The 22,620-nt window shown below is 44.4% G+C and overlaps 1 long non-coding RNA gene across 2 annotated transcripts; it reads left to right on the top strand.

The window, feature by feature from the left end:
• Nucleotides 1-77: 77 nt before the first annotated feature.
• LOC140481302 (uncharacterized) lies at nt 78-22,579 on the top strand. Of its 2 annotated transcripts, none has more exons than XR_011961502.1 (3): nt 78-1,789; nt 7,434-7,479; nt 20,137-22,579. It is a non-coding gene; the product is annotated as an uncharacterized lncRNA (long non-coding RNA). The 2 variants fall into 2 exon arrangements; XR_011961501.1 differs by lacking the exon at nt 20,137-22,579 and adding an exon at nt 10,256-16,616.
• The last annotated feature ends 41 nt before the right edge of the window (nt 22,580-22,620 follow it).

The following is a 22,620-nucleotide window of genomic DNA, read 5'->3' on the forward strand; positions in this document are numbered from 1 at the left end:
TTCCCGGCCCCCGCCTGCTCCTGCCGTTCAATCATGCGACAGTCAGTCACAACGCGCCAAAGGGCCGCACATTAAACCAGCGAGCGTCTTAATTTTGTAAAAAAAAGTCTCTGGGCGCCCGTATGAAGATCACACGATCAATGAAAGTCTCTCAGAACTGTCACACTCTCGTTTCAGCTGGGTTTTCCTTTCTCTCGGTGCCACCATTACACACGTGCTCTGTGAAAATAAGCGTGTGCTCACTTACGACAGTTTTATCAGTTCTACCAATCAAAATAATCAAGTGCTGTTTGGCGTCCTCTAGTCACTGAGCTTTATATTCTTTGATCACCAAGGAAATGAAATATGGGCCATAGCAACAACTGCTGGAAATCTGAAATTTGAAAAAACAAATCAGGAAGTCTGGCAACATCTGTTGGGGGTTGGAAAAAGAAACTCAGTTGAGGCCTAGAGGCCGACCCTTCACCCCAGCCCTCACTGATGTTATCCTTGATTAGTGATCGATCATTAATGCTGCTGGTGGTCTACCTCAGGCTAAGTCAGGGGATAAAAGATATCAAGCTCCACAATGTCTTCACTAACAGCTGCAGATGCAGCACCATGTGGTTACACTTGAATAATATTGTCTAAATACAGTAGTTCTACTCCCCCATACCTGCGGGGGAGACGTTCCATTACCTACCGCGAAAGCCCCGAAACCATGGATAGGAGCAAACCTATTCATTTCAAAGGGATTTTTGGCAGAATTGGAAGAACCAGTCCCTGGTTCTGGAAGGTCCCCTATAATACATTTGGGCCGCACGTAACTGAAACTGTAGAAAATGATTCCGCAGATACAGGGGTAGTCCTGATCATTACTTCCTGTTTGCGTTTCAAGCACTCATGCTCAGATACACCAGTATGTCAACCCAATGTTCTTCTTTAATGGCTGACTCCCACTGTTCAACTGTTATTCATAAGGAACTAGAGGGTTGGCAGGCATTGACCCCAGAAAACATCAAGGAACGCAAAGAGCGTTACAAAGATTGGATAACATTGAACATCTCTTCAATCCTCAGGTGGGATGCAATCAAGATAAAGATCAAATGGTTTGTTATTTTGAAAGGTATTTAGAAGTTAAGAGACAGAGGAAAGTGCCTCAATTCCAAAACAAATTCCAAAAATGATCCTACTGCAGGCAGTGCAGTCGATATAGTTAAGGAACTTCACTCGTTACCTCAGAGTCCTCCAATATCTTTTTTCTGGTTCAAAGACTGGTCTGTGGAGCAAGATGAGATATGCTTGTATTTCTTTTTTCAAAAAGTGAACACAAGCTTAGAATCAGGAGCACGAATGAAGAAGATGGTCAGGTGATACAAGCTACCTTGCCCCCAGCCACATCACCCTTCTACTTATCTCTCAGTGCCCATGCAGCCACCCCCCCCACCGCCTCACCCCTGCATATTCCTGATGAAGGGATCCATCCTGCTCCTCGGATGCTGCCTGACCTGCTGTGGTTTTCCAGCGCCACACTTCTTGACTCTAATAGCCTCATAGGCTAACACATTTGGGATCAGCAAGTTGTTTCATATGAGGCTGCACAGCAGGAAACTCACATTCAGCACAGCCTCCCAGGCTTTCCTATTCTCATTCTAGGAGGTTTCATATGTCAGAAACAGAGGAGGTTTGGATCACCTGCTAACTCTGCATGATTTGACAAAGACAACAAGGTACTTGTCAAGTTGTACTTTGGCTGTGAGAGGCTCAAGCAACCTGGACATGCTGAAAGTGTAATGGAAGCATATTTAAAGTAAGTAGTGTCGGACTTTGGCTCAATCTACCAACTTACTTTCTTCTATGTGTGAGCCCAGTCCTGCGTGTTCTTTAAATGAAGCAATAGGAGAAGATATTCAGTCTCACACTCTTAATTTATTTTAGGAGTAAATGGATAAAGCATACAGAGCTCTGGGTCTAGACCTTTCTGTCCCTGACAAACTATATAGTGTGTCAGTTCAGAAAGTACCACACCTTCCTGTCCCTGACCCAGTCTTTTTATATAATAAAAAACATCATGCAATCACTGAGGTGGGATTATCTTCTGATTGGCTGTTGATCTGACTCCATTCTCCGCCTCTTTGCATTCCCAGATGTCCGACCCCACGTGACCTTGTTTTGCCCGCGAAACGGAATACCACGTGACTTCCTTGCGCACGAAACAGCGCACCATGTGATCTTGTTTTGCCCGCGAAACGGAGTACCACGTGACTTCCTTGCGTGCGAAACAGCGCACCACGTGACCTTGTTTTGCCTGCAAAACGGAGTACCACATGACTTCCTCCTGCGCGTGCATAACGGAGCATCTCCAAAGGCTTCTGAATGCCGAGTATATTTACACTCGCAGCCAGCCATATATTTACAAGTCCCCCTTTTGGTCTCATGAAAATGAGACCAACAAACCAGTTTTATACATCACATTTGCTCTCCGATGCATAGGCTTCCTTTCTTGCCAGAACCATGGTTTCCATCTCCATCTGTGACATCTGTTAGGGCGGAGGAGCCTTCCCTTCAATTGCTGTAATAATTACCCTGTTCAACAAAGATCTAATGCAGCGGATACAACAACATCCATACAACACTAACACAATGATCATACCAACGAGGGACATAAACACAGACACAATTAATCCTTTCCATTTCCCAAACCATGAGTCGTAAATGCCTCCTAGAGGGTTGTCAATACCTGAATGTTCATGCATTTCTTCAGACAAGATTCTTAGTCCTTCCAGGGCTCTGGTTACCGAGCCATCAGGTGCCGTATTGTTGGGGATGAACGTACAACATTGATCTCCAAACATAGAGCACACTCCCCCCTTTTCTGCTAACAACATATCTAAGGCCATTCTATTTTGTACTGTCATCAATGAGGTAGGTCGCTGCCAACTGTTCAGAAAGTCCCGCCACGGTATCTCCAGTTCTATTGGCCAGCCTGAGTATATTGTAATGTACATAATTAATTCGGTTGACGTTTTTATTCGGCGTGACTGGGAATAGAGCACCGATAATTGGGAGATTCTCAAATCCTGCTGCTATCTGGTCTGCCAATTTATATTCATCAGGCACACCACGGGGAACACCTATTGCATCTATGTAAGTGGTTGAGTCAGATGTGACATCAAACAAATCCCTGCGGGTTTGTACATGTGGATTTATTCCCTTTTGTCGTTCTCCTAAGAGGAATAAGGGTACCCCTAGCCGGACCATTGCACAGGTTCCAGACCAATCTGAAGGTAGACTAACATGTAGTGTTCTATCTCCACAGTACCAAAAAAGATCAGCTCTGGCTCAAACCATTGAGCTAGCATTCTGCCAGGAGAAAGTGAGGACTGCAGATGCTGGATATCAGAGCTGAAAATATGTTGCTGGAAAAGCGCAGCAGGTCAGGCAGCATCCAAGGAACAGGAGAATCGACGTTTCGGGCATAAGCCCTTCTTCAGGAATGAGGAAAGTGTGTCCAGCAGGCTAAGATAAAAGGTAGGGAGGAGGGACTTGGGGGAGGGGCGTTGGAAATGTGATAGGTGGAAGGAGGTCAAGGTGAGGGTGATAGGCCGGAGTGGGGTGGGGGCGGAGAGGTCAGGAAGAAGATTGCAGGTTAGGAAGGTGGTGCTGAGTTCGAGGGATTTGACTGAGACAAGGTGGGGGGAGGGGAAATGAGGAAACTGGAGAAATCTGAGTTCATCCCTTGTGGTTGGAGGGTTCCTAGGCAGAAGATGAGGCGCTCTTCCTCCAACCGTCGTGTTGCTATGGTCTGGCGATGGAGGAGTCCGAGGACCTGCATGTCCTTTGTGGAGTGGGAGGGGGAGTTGAAGTGTTGAGCCACGGGGTGGTTGGGTTGGTTGGTCCGGGTGTCCCAGAGGTGTTCTCTGAAACGTTCCGCAAGTAGGCGGCCTGTCTCCCCAATATAGAGGAGGCCACATTGGGTGCAGCGGATGCAATAAATGATGTGTGTGGAGGTGCAGGTGAATTTGTGGCGGATATGGAAGTATCCCTTGGGGCCTTGGAGGGAAGTAAGGGGGGAGGTGTGGGTGCAAGTTTTGCATTTCTTGCGGTTGCAGGGGAAGATGCCGGGAGTGGAGGTTGGGTTGGTGGGGGGTGTGGACCTGATGAGGGAGTCACGGAGGGAATGGTCTTTTCGGAACGCTGATAGGAGAGGGAAGGGAAATATATCCCTGGTGGTGGGGTCTGTTTGGAGGTGGCGGAAATGACGGCGGATGGAGGTTGGTGGGGTGGTAGGTGAGGACCAGTGGGGTTCTGTCCTGATGGTGGTTGGAGGGGCGGGGCTCAAGGGCGGAGGAGCGGGAAGTGGAAGAGATGTGGTGGAGGGCATCGTCGACCACATCTGGGGGGAAATTGCAGTCCTTGAAGAAGGAGGCCATCTGGGTTGTACGGTTTTGGAACTGGTCCTCCTGGGAGCAGATGCGACGGAGACGAAGGAATTGGGAATATGGGATGGCGTTTTTACAGGGGGCAGGGTGGGAGGAGGTGTAGTCTATGTAGCTGTGGGAGTCGGTTGGTTTATAATAAATGTCCGTGTTGATTCGGTCACCAGAGATAGAAATGGAAAGGTCTAGGAAGGGGAGGGAGGAGTCTGAGACGGTCCAGGTGAATTTGAGGTCTGGGTGGAAGGTGTTGGTAAAGTGGATGAACTGTTCAACCTCCTCGTGGGAGCACGAGGCAGCGCCAATACAGCCATCAATGTAGCGGAGGAAAAGGTGGGGCGTGGTGCCAGTGTAGCTGCAGAAGATGGACTGTTCCACATATCCTACGAAGAGGCAGGCATAGCTGGGGCCCATGCGGGTGCCCATGGCTACTCCTTTGGTTTGGAGGAAGTGGGAGGATTGGCAAGAGAAGTTGTTCAGGGTGAGGACCAGTTCGGTCAGTCGAAGGAGGGTGTCAGTGGAAGGGTACTGGTGGTACGGCGGGAGAGGAAGAAGCGGAGGGCTTTGAGTCCTTCGGGATGGGGGATGGAGGTGTACAGGGACTGGATGTCCATGGTGAAGATAAGGCGTTGGGGACTGGGGAAGCGAAAATCATGGAGGAGGTGGAGGGCGTGGGTGGTGTCCCACATGGAGGAGGTGGAGGGCATGGGTGGGTGGTCCTTGGACTCCTCCATCGCCAGACCATAGCAACATGATGGTTGGAGGAAGAGCGCCTCATCTTCTGCCTAGGAACCCTCCAACCACAAGGGATGAACTCAGATTTCTCCAGTTTCCTTATTTCCCCTCCCCCCAACTTGTCAGTCAAATCCCTCGAACTCAGCACCGCCTTCCTAACCTGCAATCTTCTTCCTGACCTCTCCGCCCCCACCCCCACTCCGGCCTATCACCCTCACCTTGACCTCCTTCCACCTATCGAATTTCCAACGCCCCTCCCCCAAGTCCCTCCTCCCTACCTTTTATCTTAGCATTCTGCCAGCCAGTTACATCAATCGTGTCCTAACACCAGTCAGTGGGCATGTCTCCCAAGATTGTATTAGAACTCCGAGTGAAACAAGTGTAATTGTTGGCCCTTGGGGTAAACACTGGAGGTAATGTGGAATTCTTTACAGGTGGGAAAATAACACTTAAGGTGGTACAATTTGGAGGGTCCGCCTGCATGGTGAGGGCCATCATGCAGTGAAATCCTGCTGGGTCTATATTAGGGAACAATGGGGCTGGGGTAGTAAATAGGGTTGGCCTAGCCGAGGAACATGCAACGCCATTACTCATATTCATTGAGGTTGTGGTAGCTGTCATCCAGTCAAGCCACGTGTTCCTATCACCATATCCGGTAGCTAGTCTAATAATGTCATCTCTCATAATGTCATTGCAATCTATCACCACAACTCCTGAACTTTGTTCTAACTCCACGCTTGTTGTGTTTTCGGCTGGTACGTAGGAGGATCCACCAAGGTTACCTTCATTAGTCCCATGGTATCCTTTCCTAATTGATCTACACCTATTACAAAGTAAAAACTGTTATCATCAATTTCGCACTGATGCCATACTTCTTCGGGACCAGGGCTAATGATGAATCCTGTTAGGGTTAACAAAAGTGGATTTTTTATCTCTGAGGAATGATCGAGTTGCCCCCTAGTGAGGCTCACATGGTCTCAAGCCTTCCATCTATTATCTGAGGATGGCGACTTCTTGGGCGTCCATCTTACCCCAGTCCATGTCAGTACATGATGCCATGTCGGGCACCATCTATAGTAATTGGTATGTACGCAAAGGTATACATCATATCCTCTCCAGCTCCCTGGATTGTGGCCACAGTCAATTGCTTCGCATAAGTCAAACTGGTATTTATACCATGGCTTTTATCATGTCTGATGTGTACCTGGCTCCCCGCCTCCCTTAAACATTTGTCCACCTCTTGCCCTATTGCTCTTTTATACCTAGGACTTTCTCCCTCGCCTGTGTGTTTGTCCCTCGTGGTTAATACCCCTATTAACAGCGGGATAACACTTATACATAAAAGAATAGCAAAAACTCCCAACCTCAACAGCCGAGGGTAGTGTGGGCTTCTTACAAAGATAAACATTACATCCGTTACGCAACCTTCCTATATATTTTAAACAAATTCTTCTTGTGTTCCGGTCCTGTCCTCACTTTTGCTCACCAGAAAAACCCTTCCTTAGAGATCTTGAGAACCTCTCCCCCTTTTTCCAGAACCTCTTCCTGCAAGAGTTAAAAGTTTAAGACCCTTCTACTCTTTTTCTGTTCTTATTTGCTCTAGAGTTCTCGCTGGCGGTTCCGTGGCTGCACACTGACTCCAATGGTACCAGCTTTCTCCTTTCCCCTGTAGTCTGACCGCATGAGATGTCCTCTCCACGACCTTATAAGGTCCTGTCCACCTTGGCTCCGACCATTTCCGTTTGATCACTTTCAACAGGACCCAATCCGTGGTAGATTGCGGCTGGCTCTGTAGGGCCCCTTTTGCCGATCCAACCTGTTTGGAAAAAGCTGACACCAAAGCTGTTAGTTGATCATAGTAAGGTTTGTACCTTAGAGAGGCTCCTCCTCCCTCTAACATCTGTATTCCAGCTCCTGATCCCGGGAACTGCTGCCCTGTTGTTAGCTCGTACGGGGTAAACCCTGTGATGGAGTTTACTGAACTTCTAATGGACAGTAAAGCTAAGGGTAGGGCCTCCACCCAACTTAACTTTGTTTGGGCACACACTTTTCCTATTTTTCCTTTTATGGACTGATTCATTCTTTCTACTTTTCTCTGTGACTGAGGATGGTACACTGTTCCAAATGCATGTTTCAGTCCTAAAGCTGCTTCAACCTCTTGCAGGTCTTTGTTCTTGAAATGTGTGCCATTATCTGACCTGACTTCCTTTGGAAACCCATGCATTGGAATGTATTGGTTTACCAAGAATTTGATCACTGTCTTTGTGTCTTCGTTTTTTGCAGGTATCGCTTCTGGCCAACCAGTGTATGCATCCACTGCTACCAAAAGGTACCGGTATCCGTTTACTCTCTCTATCATGTCAGTGTAGTCGATCACTATTTCCTGATCTGGCATTCTTGGAAGAGGGAATTTTCCCTCTTGTGGTTACACTGTTGGTCTCACATTGTATTCTGTACACTTTCTACATTCCCTGATATAATTTTCAATCATTGCTGGCAAGAACGTATGCCACCAATGTGTCAGATACCTCTGCATCTGTGTTTTTCCACAATGTATCAACCCATGAGCTTCCTGGAGCATGGAACCTATCAAACCTGGGGGTAGCACTGGTCTACCGTCTGGTGACCTCCAAATCCCTTCTGATTCTGTGGTCCCTCTCTCTCTCCAAACAGTCAGTTCATGAGGAGAGGCTTTCTGCTGCTCTTTGATTAACACATTTGCATCGCAGGCAGGCAGCAGGTCATACACTGTTCTCTCTGTTTGCATCATTATATACTGTGGTGTATACCCTGCTGCTTTCTTTGCTGCTGAGTCTGCTTCCTGATTACCCTTCGCTACTACTGTGTCTGCTTTATCATGTCCTCTACACTTGACCACCGCCACTTCTGCAGGTTTCATTAGGGCCTCCACTAATCTTTTCATATCTTTTTCATGTTTAATTGGGGTTTTTGCTGCTGTTAAGAATCCTGCTCTAATCCATTGACTGAGTTCTACCTGTATAGCCCCTGCCACATATGCAGAGTTGGTGTAGATATTTACTCTGTTTCCCTCTGACCATTCTAACGCAGCAATCACTGCCTGTAGTTCAGCCAACTGGGCTGATTCTTTGCCTGTCACTTTTCCTGTCAACACTTCCTCAAATCCCTCACTTGTCCGTCGCACCACTGCGTAGGCTGCTTTAAGTCCTTCAGTTGGATGTCTGTAACAGCAACCATCTGTGAACAGCACTTCTTCTGGGTCTACTAGTGGAATTGCCTGTAAGTCTGCCCTAACTTTGACGTCTCTCTGTACCCTTTCCTCACACGTGTAGCTCTCCTTCTCCCATGTTGTCAGCCATGTTAATTCCTTCGTGTGTAAAAGTTATATGTGGTGCATTCAGGATTTTCTCTAACCTGGTTTGCCGCAGTGACATCATTGTAAAGGCTGTTGAGTTCACATAGGCCACTATACTATGTGTCGTCGGTACTGTTAGTGAATGGCCCATGACTATATGTGCTATCTTTTGGAGAATTTTTGCTACCCCTGCTGCATGTCTTGTACATGGCGGGTGTCTGTCCTCTATTGGGTCAAGGGTAACACTTACATACATCAGCACCTGCCTGCCTCCCCCTTTTTTCTGAAAAAGAACACCATTTATTGTGCGTAATTTTTCAGAAATATCGAGGAAAAATGGCTCTTTGTAATCCGGGACCGCTAAATCAGCAGCCCGCGTTAAGGCCTGTTTAAGAGATATGAAACTTTCGTCTGCCTCCGTGGTCCACTGCAAATGGGCCGACAAATTTCTCATGCCTTGTTCATTTACCATGGCCTTGAGAGGGAAAGTGAGCTCCCCATATGATGCAACGAATTGTCTACTGTACCCTGCCAACCCAAGAAACGAGAGCATGTCTTTTACAGTGACTGGTTTGGTATGATGCAGAATGGAGGATCTATGAGACGGAGACACACCTGTTCCCTTAGCGGAAATAACTCTACCCAGAAAAGACACCGTTTGTCTGCAGCATTGTAATTTAGCCCGTGAGACTTTGAAACCGACTTTATACATGCGAAGCAGCAACGTCTTTGTGGCTGCCAGACAAGAAACATGGTTGGGTGCCGCCAAAAGAATGTCATCCACATACTGGATCAATATCACCTCCTTTAGGAGTGTCAGGTCCTTCAGCTGCTGTTTCAGTACCTGATTAAACACCCCCGGCGACAAAACGAACCCTTGAGGGACCCTTGTATAACGTAGTTGTTGGCCTTTATAGGTGAACGAAAAAATGTCCCTCAAATGATCAGCTAGGGGCAGACAGAAAAACGTGTTGGCCAGATCAGTGCACGAGAACCACTTATGGTCAGGGGTCAGCACAGACATCGCAGTGTAGGGGTTTAGAACTGGAACTGTTGGAGTAGAAATGACACTATTGATCCGTCTAAGATCATGCGCCATATATTTATCTGTATTCTGCTTCTCTACAGGTAAGATAGGGGTGTTCCAGGCTGACTGGGAGGGTTCTAGCACCCCTGCTGCTAACAATCCTTCAATTGTGTCGGCAATGCCAGCTTCAGTCTCTGGTTTGCGTGAATATTGTCTCTGCCAAATTGGAGTGTGGTCAATTAAATTGAATGTGATTGGTGTGACGTGTTTGCAGTAATCAACATCCGTTGAACCTGCTGACCACAATGTATCTGTTAGAGTGTCAAGCATCGCTGCAGCATGTGGATGGTCTGTTTTCTCCCTGCCATGAAACCTTTCAATCTGCCTATATTCCAGCAGTACCTTGTCAGTTGTCCTATACATAATTCTGTAAGCTTCCTCTGATGGTGAATATTGTAAACTGGGTAGCTGAGTCCAAACCCAATCAGTTAGCGCCATCAAACGTTTGGAGATAGGTCCCAGATCCTTGGCCTGATATTTAGCATGCACGGCCAATGTGACATGAGGGATAGCTTCTTCAGACATCTCATACCATTCCAACTGTTCTGCAGTCAGTTCAACAACACCTGCCACACCTTCTTTCCCTATCAGAATACAACTAGAGGAAATATCCCATTGAGTCCCTTCTAAGTGCTGATAGAATGCATGCTGATAGATGTCATTATCATCTCTATCATAATACAGGGTAACATGAAGGGGATCTGCAGGAGGAGCATAGGGATGCAGCATCTGAACCCAGGGTCGCCATTAGCTGTATAAAGACTGTATACCGTTGTTCTGCCTGTTTTCGGGTTCGAGGAGTCCCCAGTATATATCTGCCCACTGCCCTTCTGCCATTGGTGATGTGTCTGGTGATAGCATCATTTGGGATCCAGAGTGAATCATTGTCATAGAACAGTTGACAGAATAGCCATTTGGAAAGGTCACTACCAGCCCGTCTGGTCTGCACAGAACCGAGACCCCACATCTCACCAGCAAGTCGCGGCCCATCAGATTCACAGGGCATGCAGGTGATGAAATATACTGGTGACGGAAGGTCTGTCCGGCCACTGATGTGATCAATGGCGATGTCAAAGGCAGATTTTCTGGTTTACCCGAGAACCCTACTAACTGGACGCTGGAGGATGACATATTTGACCGAGGTATATCACAAGTGATGGTAGAAAATCTTGCACCCGTATCAACCAAAAAAGACAGATTCTTGTCCATTACCTTCATTTGCATATAGGGGTCTGCCAACCCCACATGCCTCTGGATTCTCGGGCCCCGTCAATATTCGTACCCCTGACCTTCTGGCATAGTCTGGGGGTACTGTCCTTGCACCGGGGCTGCAGCTGCATTTGGAGCTTAGTAAGGCTGAGCAGCCTGTTGAAAAGGAGGCTGACTTGAGTGGACATGATGTCCTCGGAATAATCCCTGGGGTCCCCACAGCATGGGACAGTTCCTTCTCCAATGCCCGGGTTGGCCACATTCAAAACAGGTGTTGGGTGGCTGAACTCTTGGTCCTCCGCAGCCCCTTCCTCTACCACGCATCCCTCCTAAAACACCTATAGGCCTGCCCCCATAGTGGGGGTAGGGTGGCATCCAATCAGGTGTTGGGTCTAGACTCGGCAGGTTGTTTTGTGGCGATGGCTGCTGAACCATCTGATTAGTCGTCTTTTGGGAGGCCTTCCTTGTATCATTAGCCTTCCTTCTAGCCTCATCGAGCTGTAACTTCAGCAACTGCACTTGAGCTGACTTGTTGCTCTGTTTATCTTCATCCTGTTTTGTCCTGTGGCGCTTCATGTGGTACGTCAAGTGTTTCTCCCAGTGTTCTGTAGAACAACCTGGGATATCAGGATTACTCTCCATTGCCTCTTTTACTTCTTTCGGCATCCCTGCCATAACGGCATTCCTAAATAACGTGGTCTGTAGCTGACCCGACCCTGGATGGCTCCCCGCAGTATCTATCCACGTGCCCTTACACCTAGCCAAAAAGGCAGGCATATCCTCACCCTCCTTCATTGTGAAGGTGAGTGAGTGCATCGCTTCCGGTGGAATCGGAAATCTATCCCTCATTGCCGTTCCCACACAGGTGGCATGCAGCACAAACGATTCTGAATCAGGTAGTAAGGTGGTCCCCGCAGACGCTTCAATCTGTGTATTTCCCACATATTCAATTGCTTGTCCAACAATGCTCTCTAATCACCCATAGCTAACGTGCCATAGTGTATATTGGCAAAATTTAGTCATCCAGGGTTCACCTCCCTCCATGGGTGGGGGCATTTTATCCAGGATGCAGTTCATGTCAGTGAATGTGAAGGGCTGCTAAACATCCCCCAAATAAGAGCCTCTGTATATTAATGGCATTTGGTGGTGCTGATACTGTATGGGTTGTCGTAATGTGTCTCTGTGACCCAGGTTGTAACTTGGTTCAGGCAGGGGCTTCATTGGAGGGCCATGTTCAGTATGCATTGTGAGTGAGCCTTTCAAAGTGATGGGGTAGGTGTGTGGGTCATCCTCTGTCAGGGATTCTTCGTCTTCAATATCTGTACTATTTTTAGACTCCCCCCCCCCCCTCCCCGCCCATCCAATTTGTCTCTATCTTGTTCTTCCCTCAAATTTCTCCTTCTTCTGTCTGAGATCCCTTCTTCTAATAACTGACCTGAGCTATGTAATCTTCCCCTCCTTTCGCTCTCAACATTATACGGTGTCGAGTGAGCATCTGGCTCTTCCAATAATGAATGTCTCCCCTGTTTTGGCTGTTCTTTGTTCCTACTGTGCGTCATTATCACCCTACTTGCATCCTCTGCTTCTTTAACTCTCTGTTCAGCTTCTAGTGTTAGTTTTTCTACCTTTCTGATGCTTTCTTCTACTGCTTCCGCCAGTCTCTCTTTTACTGCTTCGTAATCTCTTGTTCCTACTTCTTGGACATCCAACACCCCTTCTTGAACATACATGAGTTGCATTTGTGTTACATGATATGGGAGCGGTGATTGTACCCCAGGCGATTTAGAATATAATGGCGTGGATGGTCCTGCCTTTTCTGTCTCCTTCGCCAGTTTTGTCATAGAGATACCACCCACCCTCTTTTGTAATGTTTCTACCGCCATACAGGCTAACGTCATGTTGTGCAGATGAATCCTCCTCTCTTCTTTCTCCTCGCCTTCTTTTGTCCACTTTCTTCTAACTAATATTGACCCTTTTTTTCCCTTCATGTGTTCTTCAACTTCTAATTTAGCTTCCTCTTCTGCTTTTCCTAAAAACAGTGACAATTTCTTCCTCTCCTCATCTTTAGGGACTTTGCCCTGTTTTAATTCTTCCCAAATCTTATCATATTTCTCCATCATTGTTTTTTGTTTGTCCTTTGCAAGCCCACTAACTAACTGACTTCTAGCTTTACCCCACTGCTGTTTTACGGGCAACATTAAGTCGAAAGAACATCCTCTGTATTCCTCACACTCTTTATCAAATTCCCCTTCCATTTTACGTATTTTTGTTTTAATCCTCCCGTCCAGTAGTCAGTTGGTTTGGATATAATATAACCGAGCAGCTAACCCAATCAGAGACAAATCCGGTGGCCAGTCAGTTTGTATGGAGTACACCCGAGCAACTGACCCTTTCAGCGAGATTTATCAGCAGTGTCGTTGTCACTGTTAGGTTTCCACTGCCAACTCTCCCTCACTGAGACACTACTGTCCCTGTCTTCAAGACACTACTGGCTTTTCTGCCACCCTCCGTACATTCCCCAATATAAATTTTAAAACATACAACACAATCATACACCACAATTTGTGAGCGTTGCTTTTATGAGATCCTGCTCAATGGACTTTAAACCTCCTCACACTTACGTACCTTGTTGCTTTTATGGTGACTCTAACCCCACGGGACTTTAAACCTGTACGTATTAAACTTTGTTGCTTTTATGGGGACTCTAACCCCATGGGACTTTAAACCCGTACGTACCTTGTTGCTTTTATGGGGACTCTAACCCCAAGGGACTTTAAACCTGTATGTACTATATCAATACTTTATCCACTTACTATTACTAGGACACTTGCAGTATAATGACAACAAATAATTTAGTATTTCCAATTGCAGAACTTCGATATAAACAGGTGTCCGCTCACCTTTTTTTATGCGGCGCCGCTTGTTGTTGTCATCAGATGTCAGTTGTCCGTTGTTTCTATTTTTCTCTCTTTTCTGTCATTTCTCCGTCTTCATCACGTCGGGGTCACTAAATTATCGGACTTTGGCTCAATCTAACAACTTACTTTCTTCTATGTGTGAGCCCAGTCCTGCGTGTTCTTTAAATGAAGCAATAGGAGAAGATATTCAGTCTCACACTCTTAATTTATTTTAGGAGTAAATGGATAAAGCATACAGAGCTCTAGGTCTAGACCTTTCTGTCCCTGACAAACTATATAGTGTGTCAGTTCAGAAAGTACCACACCTTCCTGTCCCTGACCCAGTCTTTTTATATAATAAAAAACGTCATGCAATCACTGAGGTGGGATTGTCTTCTGATTGGCTGTTGATCTGACTCCATTCTCCGCCTCCTTGCGTTCCCAGATGTCCGACCCCACGTGAGCTTGTTTTGCCCGCGAAACGGAGTACCACGTGACTTCCTTGCGCGCGAAACAGCGCACCACGTGACCTTGTTTTGCCCGCGAAATGGAGTACCACGTGACTTCCTCCTGCACGCGCATAAAGGAGCATCCCCAAAGGCTTCCAAATGCCGAGTATATTTACACTCGCAGCCAGCCATATATTTACAAGTAAGCCATATATTTACAGTAACACAATCAGTATCTTTAAGAAAAGGCATCATCACTTTTATGCACAAGAAAAGAAGGGTGAAGGAAGAAATTTCAAATGGATAGCTCATTTTGATACAAAAATCAATCCAAGACTATCACCAGTCAGGTCAGGCCTACTCTGGAGCTGTTGAATATGTATATCAGACCTATGCCATACCCAGTAGCAAATTCACTGCTGGCCTTGTGAGACTCCAGAATAAACTCAAGAGAGTAGATTACAGCCTTACCAGCTGAGTCTTTCTGAAGGGATTTGATGGAATCCTATGCACATTCATGATGAGCATATTGTCCAAAATAGTATGTAAGAAGGGTATCCACAATTGGATCCAACTGCTCTATGCTCAGTCGTAGCACTGCTTCAAACAGGTTAAAATTAAAAGCTTGAACAAGGGCTTATGCCCGAAATGTCGATTTCCTGCTCCTTGGATGCTGCCTGACCTGCTGCGCTTTTCCAGCAACACATTTTTCAGCTCTGATCTCCAACATCTGCAGTCCTCACTTTCTCCTAAAATGAAAAGCTTTCCAATCAAATCTCAAAACAGACAAGGCTGTCTTCTCTCCTGTATTTTGTTTCTGTGTTGTAAGAAAACGTTTTGGATGAGTTCATCAGAAAGAATGCAAGATAAGAGGTGATGATCTCAGATTGTGGAGGCATTCACCCCAAAGCCTTCCTGAACAGGGAGCACATTCATGTATTCTGCTCAAATCAGTCTGTAGAATGATGAGCATCCTTGACGAGTTTGAATTTGTCTTATGATTTAGATTAAATGGCAGTACAGGTGAGGCCATGTTCTCAGAGTATTGAGCTGAATGACATCTTGTCTGTTTCACTGGTAGATCAGTTTACTGAAGATGCTGGGAATAAGGTTTGGAGAGACGAGAGCATTCACAACGATCATATAGCTGTAGTAAACCAGTGAATGTGAGAGCAACACTTCAGAGATGAGAAGACAGTACATACTCTTGATTTCAGGGCAGCTTTTGACCAAGTATGGCATCAAGGACTCCAAGCAAAACTGAAATCAATGGAAATTGAGATGGGGATACTGTCTGCTAGTCAAATCATACCTCACAAAGAAGAAGATTGTTATGATTGTTGGAGGTTGATCATCTCAGTCTCAGGACATCTCTTCATGACTTCCTTAATAGTTTCAGAGGCACAGCCATCAATAACTTTCCCTCTATCATAAGGTCAGAAATAGGAAAGTTCACTGATAGTTGCACCACTACTCTCAGCTCCCAGATACTGAAGCAGTCTGTATCCATTTAAAGCAAGATCTGGTCACATTCAGGCTTGGGCTGATAAGTGGCAAATTACAATCACACCATACACGTGACAGGTAATGGCCTTCTTCAAAAAGAGAGAATCTAACCATTACCCCTTGACACTACCATCATTAAATTCTACACTAGCAACATCCTAGGGGTACCAGTGACCAGACAGTGAATTGGCTACAGAAAGGTTGGAATTCTTTGGTGATAAAATCACTTCCTGTCTCCTCAAAGCCTGTTCATCATCTATAAGGTACAAGTCAGGAATATTGTGGAATACTCCACACTTGACTGGGAGGATGCAAATCTAATAACTCTCAAGAAGCTTGACACCATTCAAGACAAAGCTCGATCAGCAATCTATCTGCCGTCTTCAATGTTCATCCTCCTACCAATAATAATTAGCGGTAGCCGTGTGTACCATCTAAAGGTCTCACTGCAGTAAATCACTTTCAACAATATCATCCAAATCCACAAATTCCATCACCAAGAAGGATAAAGGCCAGAAAGAGTGGGACCACCACTATCTACAGTTCCCTTGCAATCATACAGCATCCTGCCTTTGAAGTTTATAATTGTTCCTTCTCTGTTTCTGGGTCAAAATCCCTTCCGAAGGGAATTTGTTCCTAAGAGCACTGTGGGTGTTCCTACAATAATGGACTGCAATGGTTCAAGACATCAGCTCACCAGAACCTTCTAAAGGCTAATTAGGGATGAGCAAGATATGCTGGACTAACCGTTAAGGTTCACATCATACAAGAAACAAACAAAACTAAATCTTAGCTACGAGATGCTCAGTTGCTGTATGTGGAAAAAATCTGGCACAAAATTAGTCCTGAAATATGCATTTTCAAGGATATCGCAAAAGAATGGTATTTGTCAAGGTTCATCCTTAAGATACCAGTCTGTACTCAGCAAACTATTCCAGAGATGACACACTGAGATAAACTAGGAGAAAGTGAGCACTGCAGATGCTGGGGATCAGAGCTTAAAAATGTGTTGCTGGAAAAGCGCAGCAGGTCAGGCAGCATCAAAGGAGAAGGAGAATCAACGTTTCAGGCATAAGCCCTTCTTCAGAAATGAGGAGGGTGTGCCAAGCAGGCTAAGATAAAAGGTAGGGAGGAGGGACTTGGGGGAGGGGCATTGGGAATGCGATAGGTGAAAGGAGGTTAAGGTGAGGGTGATAGGCCGGAGAGGGGTTGGGGGCGAAGAGGTCGGGAAGAAGATTGCAGGTCAAGAAGGCGGTGCTGAGTCTGAGGGTTGGGACTGAGAAAAGGTGGGGGGAAGGGAAATGAGGAAGCTGGAGAATTCTGTATTCATCCCTTGTGGTTGAAGGGTTCCTAGGCAGAAGATCATGGCAACACGATGCCTGGAGGAAGAGCGATTCATCTTCTGCCTAGGAACCCTCCAACCACAAGGGATGATTACAGAATTCTCCAGCTTCCTCAATTCCCCTCCCCCCAACTTTTCTCAGTCCCAACCCTCAGACTCAGCACCGCCTTCTTGACCTGCAATCTTCTTCCCGACCTCTCCGCCCCCACCCCCTCTCCGGCCAATCACCCTCACCTTAACCTCCTTACACCTATCGCATTCCCAACGCCCCTCCCGAAAGTCCCTCCTCCCTACCTTTTATCTTAGCCTGCTTGGCACACCCTCCTCATTCCTGAAGAAGGGCTTATGCCCGAAACGTCGATTCTCCTTCTCCTCTGATGCTGCCTGACCTGCTGCGCTTTTCCAGCAACACATTTTTAAACACTGAGATAAACATCTACTGCGGCTAGAACAGCATCAACATCAACAAAAAACACTCTTTAGTATTCCAGAGTAAGCAGATATCCATGGCCAAGTGTTTCAAACTGGCACAGATCTGAGCGATACAATGAAGCGTAGAGTACCTGGAAAGGTACAGTTTAGAGATCCGGCTACTGTACTCCAAGATGCTTTGGTAATTGTAAAACCCCTAGACGTATATGCATCAGGAAATAGATTTTTAAAAGTAAATGTAGATGAAATCTGCATTGTAAGTGGAGTGAGGTGCGCTTGAGGGTCATGTACTATATTTATATTAATTGATTTGTATTGCACTGTGTAAACTGCTACATTTGAATTAAATAGAATCTAAACAGGGATGAGGAAATTCAGCTATATGAAAAGTCTGGAATTCTGAAACTTCTCCCCTTAGAGATGTGAAGAGTAAAATTTGATATGAGGTTTTAGGGATCATGAGGGGTCTAGACAAGAGTTGATATAGAACATAGAACAGTACACCACAGGACTAGGCCCTTTGGTCCACCGTGTCTGTGTGTGTCTGGGTTTTAACCACATCTCCTTATTCCTTATGAAATAAGTGTGGAAAGGCAAAGGACACCAATTTAACATGAAGAAGAAACAATTTAACATGAAGAAGTGACAGGAGGTGAAACCTTTTTAAGCAGCAAGTGGTTAGCATCTGGAATGCAATGCCTGATTGTGTTGGGGAAGCAGGTTTAGTGGATGATTTCAGAAGAGAATTAATTAATTGTTTCAGCAAAAGTACTTGCAGGGCTAGAGAAAAAAAGTTGTTTTGGCAGGTATTATGTACTAGACAAAACTCCTCAAAATATATTAAGAAGGTATTCTGCACCCTAACTTTTATTTTATTTTGAGGCAAGTATAAGTTGCTGTGCTCCAGATGTGATTCAGTTGGTCCACCACTTGGCTTAAAGCAAACACACACTTTACCCTTACAACACAGTTAAAATGCAAACAAAAAAGAGGATTGGCATAACTTTAACTCTGTTGAAATACTTAATACAATAATATGTTATTTAACTACTAATCGTCAACCATTTCAATATAGAAGCATCTCAACACAGCGTCAGTAAAGGCAAATTTAGCAAAATAGATATTGCTCACGTGCTATCTCAACTCCAGGCTAGGAGAAAGTAGCAACAAAAGAATAACCTAGCAGCAGAGAGAGAATTCAAGCTTTCTACTGTAACAGAGAGAAAGAGAGCTGTATCTATCAGTTTCCCCAAACTAACCAATTCCCCAACTGAAAGCAAAACCCTGGGTCTATGTGAGTGTGACTCCACCCCTCATGCTTCATTTATCTTACTTTAAAAAACACATTTAGGAAGCTTAGAGCTGTTTACCAGTTGCTTCTGAGACAGACACGTTGACACCATGGTGTCAACACCCTTCTCCAAGAGAAACAGGACAGAACATCTCTTGAAGGCACAGTATTGTCACACAAGTGTAGATGTGTTACTCTTCCAGAGAGCTAGCAAATATACAATATATCAATGGCCTTCTGTGTGTCATCATTTCTTTAATTCTATTGTAATGTTCATGTACAAGTTCAATTAATAAAGTATATTATGGTAGAAAATGGACCAAATTTTGCAATCGTATTCTCCTAAATCCTCAAACTGTACACAGTAAGTATCTCAAAAACAGACTCAGTTTCCCCAGTAGATTGCCATGCTTATTCTGTACATCTGTTGATCAAAGATAAACACAGTTAGCCATTTTGAACATATATTAGAATGTAGTTACAATACCCTGCATGGCTTTGTAATTACAGTTCACAGAATTAGTTGACAGCAGATAATGACAATCCTGGTTGTCCAAAAGCATCTAGAAATGTTTTATGATGTTAAAGAGGAATACATGGTCTGGGTTCAGGTCCAACTCAAAATCTTGCTGTAAAGAGATGTATTTGTAATGCAGTCAGCTTGTAAATCCTTCAAATGTACTTCAATGTGAGATGGTAAGAATGGGAGAGGTCCCTGATCAGCCACGAGATGGAAAGCAATTGGAGCTTCTACCACCTTTATCCATATCTCCAGGCCACAGTATGTGGCCAAAGCATTTGATGGAAGAGTTGATATGGATCAGATTGGTGCCAATAACATGGAGTTTGAATCCTCATTTTGGCTGGGGTGAATTCAGGTCTTTCCTTCTTCTCTTACCTGTGGTAGAGGTTGTAGCACTTAGGGTTTGACCTAGCTTTGGGGAGAGAACTGAAGAAGTGAAATCCTGCAACTTTAGGAATCTTTTAAAGTAATTTGGTTTCTTTTATATAACAAGAGAAAGAAGGTTAATTTTTTTCTGACAACTTCTGAGAACAAAAGGTAGTGCACACTATATATTAACTGGTAGTTTGAAAACATCGTTGTCAAAAATAGTAAGAAAGTTAAACACAAACACAGCTGAGGAGGATGAGAAAGGCCATGTCTTTATACTTTGTAATAGAATCTCAATGTTTACAGCAGCTGTCTTTCTTTATGTATAAACTGAAAATTCAAAACAGTTATTGTTGGTTGAATTGCTGAGAGAACTCAATGCTTCCATTTTAATATTGCCATGCACCTTTTCTGTCCAACTGAATAGGTACGTAAATGGAGAATTGGTTCATCAGATAAGCAGCATGTTCAACACTAAAGCAATGATTGCCATATGGTAACACTTTCCGAACACTGCACTAACCATCCTTGTTTATGTGTTCAACAGGAATAGGGATTGAACATATGCCTCCTGATAGAGATTCCAGCACTACACCAATGTTGGTGACCTGAATGAAAATGACACTATGGTTTAAATGCTGATCACAGAAACCTTTCATCCTTGCTACACTTGGTAACTGTATTTCCCTGGCCATATCCTTCACCAAAAGAATTTTAACCTTTCTGTTCATACAGGATGTCAGAAACTTTCTTGAGCAATTCACACTTCTGTATACTTCAAGAAAAGCTAGAAAGAAGCACAGGAAAAGTACAAACAGGAAAGACATGATTTACAGTAAGTGCCCTACCAGGCTTTGAGAGCTTTGTGATTTTCAAAACTCAGTGGTAACATAATCACTTCTCAGTGGGAAAATTGTGAGTTCAGAGAGTTGACCACATAACCTAGACTGACGACAGTGCAGTCCGGACAAAGTACTGTCCTAAAGGTGTCATATGAGGTGTAAAAATACTGCCTTGTCTGCTCCTCTTGTTGGAGATAATTTAATGATACGGGGTGAGTTCTTAATATCTTAATTCATATTTATCCCCCAAGTAACAACACAATTATCTAGTCCATTATCTTACTCGTGTTTTCAAGACTTTGCCAAATTGGCTGCTGGATTTCTCTCAGTACAACAGTGACTATGATTCAAAAGTACTTCGTTAACTGTAAAATGCTTAGTTTTGTATTATGGACTTTGGATGGGTTCTCCATGACAAAAGCCATAAATTACAAATTTCCTAGGCCCTGAGTTAAGAGCCATATATCAATTTAACAACATAATGCAGCTAGTGTGGAGCTTTACATGATGGAATGTCAAGCTGGATACATAATTCCAGAGAACCCTCAATATACATGAGTCTTATTTATTTATTTATTTTAGCTGTATGTCTTTATTGGGCAGAATATAGGGAACTTTGCTTGATACTTGATCGATGCTACACTGGTATTGGGAGCAGTCAGTCTTCACTTTGTGTAGTAAACTTCCCTCAAACTACCATCGCCTCCTTGATTTGTGCAAAGATTAATACATTTACCTCTAAATGAATTGATGATACTATTATCATGTTTAAAAGTTATTGAGTTTGGTTTGGAATATTGGGCAATTAATTATGGTGCTCCCTTTAATGCCCTGTCCCCCCTCTCTCTGTGCTCCCTGTAATGTCCTGTCCCCCTCTCTCTGTGTGCTCCCTGTAATGTCCTGTCCCCCTCTCTCTCTGTGCTCCCTGTATTAGAGATTACATTCAGAAATATTATGCTGCAATTTATTTACTGTGTTTCTTAGATGCTCCCTTCATCTCTTGAAAGCTCCAGTTTTTGTTTGTGGAGAGTTTGATGGGATTTAACATTTCTGGCAAAACCTCCCCCCTCATACCTCTGAAAACTGTTAACTTGCATTAGCAGGCTAAGAAAGAAAGTAGAGCCAAACTAGACCCTTTCTCAACCAATACTCACAAGAAGATAGCTATCAGCATGAGTCATTCAACAATGATCAGGCGGTAATTTTCAGTTTTCTCAGGGTTGGATGGGGAAGGAAGAAACTAAGGATTATGGGTTGACTGCAGTTTGTATATTTTCAATTCAGAAAGCAATGGAAAAGAAAATGGAGCATGGTGTGTTACATTGGGCCAATCCATTACTACTAATTTTCCATCCATTGCTGCAAATTATAATTATCAGGAGTAAGAATCCAATTTCTCCCTCTGTGGGTGATAAAGCCAATTGTAGAATCCCACTTGCTGAGATCAGCAATGAAATGCAGTCCTGATTGTCTCGCAAATACTGTTTACTCTTCAAGAATTCAAAATTCCATTTGTACAGAAAAACATGCATTTGCTAACTTTGCAGACTGATGAGTTTAATGTTCTAATTTTTTTGAATTTCATCAAAAATGCTGCCATTTAACTGGTACTATTTTGTGAGCTAGCTAATTAGTGTGTTTTCCTGAAAGACTGTCAAATCTTTTGATTTAATGGACTGTTTAAATGCATGAAGTGGAGCCGGGGTCTTCTATGAAGCTCTAAATCAATGTTTAAATATATTTTAAGTTACATATAAGGTTTATTCCCCAGGGTGGGGGGGTCCAAAACTAGAGGCCATAAGTTTAAAGTGAGAGGGGAAAGATTTAAAAGGGACCTAAGGGGCAACTTTTTCATGCAAATGGTCGTGTGTGTATGGAATGAGCTGCTGGAGGAAGTGGTGGAGGCTGGGCACAATGACAACATTTAAAAGGCATCTGGATGGGTATATGAATAGGAAGAGTTGAGAGGGATATGGGCCAAATACAGGCAAATGGGACTAGATTTATCTAGGATATGTGGTTGACATGGATGAGTTGGATCGGAAGGTCTGTTTCTGTGTTGTTTATCTCTATGGCTCTGTAATTCTATGACTAAATATTAGTTTTGGTGTTCTCACATTGGATTTATCTAACAGAAGCAGCATTAACTTTCAGTATAATTTTAAAAAGTTTGATTCTAATAATTATTT

Source organism: Chiloscyllium punctatum, chromosome 9 (assembly GCF_047496795.1).
Source record: "Chiloscyllium punctatum isolate Juve2018m chromosome 9, sChiPun1.3, whole genome shotgun sequence".
NCBI classification, from domain to species: domain Eukaryota; kingdom Metazoa; phylum Chordata; class Chondrichthyes; order Orectolobiformes; family Hemiscylliidae; genus Chiloscyllium; species Chiloscyllium punctatum.